Genomic DNA, 6,292 nt, shown 5'->3' on the forward strand with positions numbered 1-6,292 from the left:
CATGAGGGTGATATAGCATCTTTCCAACTCTAACGCAAATTTATGTAATTGTCATAAGGTGTCCCACCTGCACTACAGTCACGACCATTTCACAAGCTGCCACTCCATAGTTACTAACTATTTTTTTCAGGATTTGTACAGAACTTTTATTTCGTTTGGAAATAATAAAACAAGTCACATACTTGCAAACAAAGAAGCTTATTTTGCTATCCGAAACTTGAATCAATTCTAAGGTACATTGTGTTAGCCAAGAAAGGAAAGGAAAGGAACTTTAAGTGTCTAGTCTTCTAGCGTTGGAGCACTTATTTGGGACACTATAAACTGAAATCAACAAATTGACGCAAACAAAATCAAATGCTGGTTTTTGAGGAGAGGGGAAAACCGGAGTACCAGAACAAAAACCTCTCGGAGCAGAATAGGGAACCAACAAAGGCAACCCACATATTACACCGAGTCTGGGAATTGAACCTGGGCCAAAGTGGTGGACAGTGAGTGCTCTCACCACGACGCCAGCCGTGCACCCCCAAAGAAACACGAGAGAACCGTAACCTGGGTAAACCACATTGTCAATTTCATAACTTAATGTGGTGAGTTGAAAAAAATACACAACGGAAATGTAAGGAAACAAGTTAAAAAAACAAAGGCTTGCAACGCTAAAGAGCAAATTAACTATAATGACAGACTGAGCTTCGTGAGAGGGCAGAGCCAAAAGGACTTCAACGGGAGAGCTAACTAATTTTCTCAACTCGTGTCTGAACTCGTTTGAAAACTGACTACTGATGGTAATGGTGTAAAATACCGCACGTAGCACATAGAGCAGTCTCATGGTGTTTTACTTTTCTCGGAGAGATAGGCCACCAGGACCGGGGGTCTTTCTCCTCTACTCTTCATGGCGAAGAGTGTGTGCGTTCCTCTTTCATTAACGTCCCACAGCGTTAAATAATGGGAAAGGTTGTGAGACGGGTACTACGGTTTACAGTCCTTATCTGAGAAGACTTGAAAGTCGAACCAGTTGCAGATGAAATTACATAGCCTGCACTTTCTCCTCAAGGATTTTGAACCTTCGGTCTCCCGCACGAGAGTCCGATGCTCAACCGACTGAGCAAGCACCAACCTCGTCGCATAGTATGGCGTTTTTAGTGTCAGAATTCAAACATGCAATTCAAACGTTCATTTCGGAAGGGAGGAAGGAAAGGAACTTTAGTCAAGTGTCAACAAGAGTGAATTAGATGAGAGTGTTGTTATGGCATGGGTGGGGTGGGTGGGCTCCCCAGCACAGTCACAAATGAGTCTATTTTTAGAATACCCGTTCCCGCGAAAATGTCATGTCCCTGAAAAAAAAACGTGGCAGAAGCAGTTACGCGTGACATGGCTTCTTCTGATTGGTTAAAAATGGCGGCCCTTTGTTTGTTTCGCGCGCAAAGTGTATCTAAAAATAAATTTTATTGTGACTGTGCTGAGGCAAGACCGCCCAAGTGATGGATCAACACTCTTATCTAATTCACTCTTGGTGCCAAGTTTTCTAGTGCTGGAGCGCTAACTGGGGACACTGACGGTAAATTGCGGAAATCAACAAATTCAGTAACGCAAATCAAATCAAGTGCTGTGTCTCTCACCCGTACAATTCGGCAATTCAAACATTCGGTTCGGCTACTCCAACCTTAAGTTCGGCAATTCCAACCTCCAGTTCTCCAATTCAAACGTTCAATGCGGCAAGTTCGGCAATTTTAAGTGTCACTATTCAAACATGCATGTCATTCAAACTTTCAATTCGACAATTCAAATATTCAATTGAATTGAAGGTTTGAATTACGGAAATGAATATTTGAACTGTTGAATTTCCAAACTGAAGGTTTGAATAGCTAAATTGAATATTTGAATTGCCGAATACATGTTTGAATTTCGACACTAAAATGCGTTATACTAAGTACGTCTTTTCAATTGCTGTTTCTCTCACTAGTAAAATTTGCCTCCCGTAGGGACCAATCATCCAATGGAGAGATCGGGCGCCGCGGTTACGTCAAATGACTAACGGAAAACGGCAGGCGGCCGATGTCACAAAATCATGAATTCTCTTACTCTAATTCGTCTATCTTTTGAGAGGCTGGTTGACAACCGTTAGCGCAAGAAAGGAGCTAGCACTTGAAAATGACCTCGGAGAGGTAGAAATGTCCTGATTTTGTATCGCTTATTTTAGTTTCTTCCAGTTTTCACGGTGAAGACGCAAACTCGAGTCTGACTATTGCAGTAGACGCAGGGGCAGTGTCACGCTATTTTAGGCAAACTTCAAAGCACTAAAAAAAACCGGGAGGGGGGGAGGGTACTTCCTTATAAGGGCTTAATGGGGACGTTCGGCCAACCAGGGTATGTTTTTCGGGATTTTTGTCTCGAACAGGGTATCGAATTTATCAATTTTTGTCTTAAACAGGGTATCAAAAATCGGAATTCTGTCTTAAAATGGGTAGGAAAATCTGCGATATTTGTCTTAAACAGGGTCAGGGTATGAGGGGCCGCGCCGCACCTCCCCAGCCAGGGATACATCGAGTACCCCCCCCCCCCCCGGGTAAAAGAAGTCCTTGTATCAATGAAAACCAAAAAAATAATGGTTGTAGTAACCACTTAAGCTATTCTTTGTTGTTTGCATCCAAGGATGGAGTGGATGGAAATGAATTAAAAGTTGAAAAAACTGGCCAGTTTTTTCAAGTTTCGAGACAGAAAGACACCAAAAATTAAATACGAATAGCTCTTTGTGCCATAAACATATTTCATATCTTGTACGTGTGAGCTAAGTACTAATTTAGATTTTTACCCAGTTGTGACCAAAAATCAGCAAATTAAGCATCACGGTGCACCTTTCATATCTCTGATAAGACATAGATTGAGTAAAGGATTGTTACCTCGATGAAATTTGATCGTCCCTGTGAAAGTAGTCCTGAGAAGGACTGTTGCATGGCAGTGACTGACGTTTCGAAAACCTGCAAAGGAGTCACGTGACTCTGAAGATGACTTCCTGTCAGAGTGGTCGAACAGTCAGTCACTGTCCTTTTCAGGACTCCTTTCACCCAGACAATCGACGCCTAAAATTATGAATTCCTTTGCAGCAGAGAGTTCTTGTCTAATACAAAAATAACCCATGCAACTGCCATGAGAAGAAACAGACACAACATTTGCATTAACTTTTATTGGGTTTTTGTCCCGGCGTCCAAGAAGCAACAGCGATCTCCAACAAAATCTCCAAGCACCACTCGTTTTTCCCTTCAGGATTTGATTCAGGTGCATTTACTGGAGATTGACGATCATGGCTCTAAAGCTTATTCCCCGCTACATTTCCTCCACGATGGTTTCAACATTGCGCTTGCTTACTTGCTGCTAATTCCTATGTATGTCGTTACTTGAAATTTATTGTCCAATATGATGCGGACGGAGAAACTTGATCTACAAGAAATCAATAAAGTTCCTTTAAAAAAGCTCTGCCCGTGATTATTTGTTCCACAGATGTTAATATCGCTAATCATTGATCATCTCAATTTTCATAGAATATTGCTACGCTGCAAATAAACTCTCTGGTGTGGCATCCACCGCGTTTCTGAAAGAGGATATGTCTTCTTGAAAACCTGATCAAATCTTATGCGTGCCGGCAGCTATAACCAGCCAGGAATGTAAAGAAATTCCGGCACCAGCCATGAGATGGAAGGGTAGCTGAAAGCGACGATTTTCTTCACTTGACGAATGGACAAAGGTTGGTTTCCTGAAAGACCCAAACAAATATACAATCAAATCGGCCATAATGGTTATACCAAGGACACCCAACGAAAAAATTAAGCCAAAAGCCTTTGAGAGACATTTCTAGGCTCTTTGTAATGTATACAGACTGTCTAAAGAGATGTTTCTATCACCTAAAAAAATTTGATCTGTTCGGGTGTCTCTTTAGCAGAAAATTTAAGTGTCCGAAAATTTTAGGAAATGAAATCATTTCCGAAATTGCTAGCTGAACGTTACCCTTCTAAGAACTTCCAGTCGAACCATTTGCTCATTCAAAACTGCTAGATGACCTTTTTCAGTCCTAAAAATTGCAAAAATATCCCTTCCGAAAACGTAAGGGACTACTTTTCCCTGGTTGCGAATCTTTTAGGTGATGTTTTGGTAAAGAAATCTGTAGCTGTTTGGCAACGTAGAACCGAAATTATTGGAGCAGCTTGACTCTCCTGAACACAAATTTCACGGAAGATTATCGTTGGGTGCCCGTTATTCGCAGGAGCCATAAGTAGGAGCCTACAACTTCAATACTGGGACTATGTAACGGCAATTTTACAGATCAAACTATTTTTAGACGAGCTCTTACATAACATTTGGCTTAAACGGGTGGCCATTCTCAATCACCATGGGTAATAACTTTTCATGAAAGACTTGTGATTAGCTAAAAATAACTCGGTCTATAAAAACACCTTTCCAGAAATACAATGACGTTGTACGTCCCTAGTCGTGAGCTCCTGTTAAACGACACTCAAGCCACATCCATACGAGCAGATTTCAAGACAATTTTCACCTTCTCGAGTGGACGCGCACCGTCGGCTTCCTGGGAGAATACTCTCTAGAGAGTAAAGGAACTTCCGACGTTAAATAAGGTGTACCTTTACCTTTTAATACCACTCTGGTTAGGCTACGTTGACGACACTTTCACAGCTCTGCACGAAGACGAAATCGACGACTTCCACGAACATCTTAACAGACAAAACGCCCACATTCAGTTTATCAAGGAGATGACGGTTTACAGGAAACCTACTCACACTCACTTATGTCCAGGTTTGCACGCAAATGCGAGATTTGCGAATTTTGCGAAAAATCGCAAAAATCGCAAATGGTGCAAAGAAGAAGACAAATCCCCAACTAGGAATCGTTAAAATCGCAAAAATCGCGACTTGTCGGGGACTTGTGTTCTCTAGCTTTTCAGTGTTCTGCGATTTTTGCAATTATAACGGTTTTTGCGAAAATTGCGAATTTTGAGAAAAATCGTTAAATTCGCAAAAATCGCAACTCTTGTCGGGGACGAGTGTTCTCTAGGTTGTCGGTGTTCTGCGATTTTTGCGATTTTTCGCAAAATTCGCAATTTTCGCAAAAATCGTTAAAATCGCAACTCTTGTAGGGGATTTTTCTTCTCTAGCTTTTCAGTGTTTTGCGATTTTTCGTAAAATTCGCAATTTTCGCATTTGCGTGCAAACCTGGACATACTCTGACAGACTCTATGACGAATCATCTTACAACCCTACTTCACACAAGCCTACAACCATACGGGGACGCGGGCTACTCGTTTGTGACTCACACGACAGCTTAGCAGACGAACATAAGTACTTCGATAACGTTTTCAGTAAGAACAACTTTAACTGAGACTTCTTTAAACTCAACACTTACAGTACAGAACCTAACGCAACAAACACTACCCTGACAGCTACCACTACAGTGACTAATACCCTACATCAAAGGAACCTCTGCGATTATCGCAAAGGATCCTACAGCCTTACAACATCCGTGTTTCTCACACACCCATCACTACCTTACGAAAACTACTGACTAACGTCAAAGACAAAGACCAACCTAAGGACAGACAAGGAGCAGTTTATAAGATCAAATGCTGCGACTGCCAGACCACTTATATCAGTGAGACCGGCAGAAATTTGAACACTAGACTGACTGACCACAGACGAGCGACGAGGAACGGTGACATCAACAATATAACATTGCTGGACACCATCTACAGACAAACCACAGAATCGACTGGGACACTGCTGCATGTGTTACCTACAGCACCAACTACTACCAACGGATCGTACGGGAGAGCTGGTTTACTAACTTACAACAGACACCAATAAACCAATGCCTACAACTTCCCACACCCTACAAACGACTCATCGACGACATCAACAACAGAAAAACAACACACCTATTTACTCTATCACTGTGCTGCCCAACGAATTCTATGATACACCTACAGACCTTGGACCTATAGACGGATCGAAACGCACCAATCACTGTTTAGTCTTCACAGCCATTTACATCTGGGCTCAACTGACAATAGAACAATAACATCTCGAATAAGTTGACCAATGACATCTACAACCGGAGTTCTTATAGTATGTACTGACGTTTCACAAATCACTTGACTCCGACGATGACTTCCGCTCAGGTTGTCGAAACATCAGTCAATATCATCCCAAACAATCCTTCTCAGGATTACACTACCCGGACGATGTACTTAACTTAATCTTTAAAACAATGTTCCTTGTTTTTCTTCTCG

At 41.8% G+C, this 6,292-nt stretch overlaps 1 protein-coding gene across 6 annotated transcripts in view; it reads right to left on the reverse strand.

Annotated features, from left to right (window-relative positions):
- Nucleotides 1-3,164: 3,164 nt before the first annotated feature.
- The window catches only part of LOC138022479 (uncharacterized), a 79,925-nt gene continuing 76,797 nt past the window's right edge, over nucleotides 3,165-6,292 (reverse strand). For 5 of the 6 annotated variants that reach the window (XM_068869624.1, XM_068869626.1, XM_068869623.1 and 2 more), the window contains one exon: nucleotides 3,165-3,748. The gene's annotated coding sequence lies outside the window, so the exon portion shown is untranslated. Of the gene's footprint in view, nucleotides 3,749-4,637; nucleotides 4,722-6,292 lie in introns of all 6 variants that reach the window. The other variant, XM_068869627.1, reaches the window with a different exon arrangement.

The sequence above is a fragment of the Montipora capricornis genome, chromosome 10 (genome assembly GCF_036669925.1).
Source record: "Montipora capricornis isolate CH-2021 chromosome 10, ASM3666992v2, whole genome shotgun sequence".
NCBI classification, from domain to species: Eukaryota; Metazoa; Cnidaria; class Anthozoa; order Scleractinia; family Acroporidae; genus Montipora; species Montipora capricornis.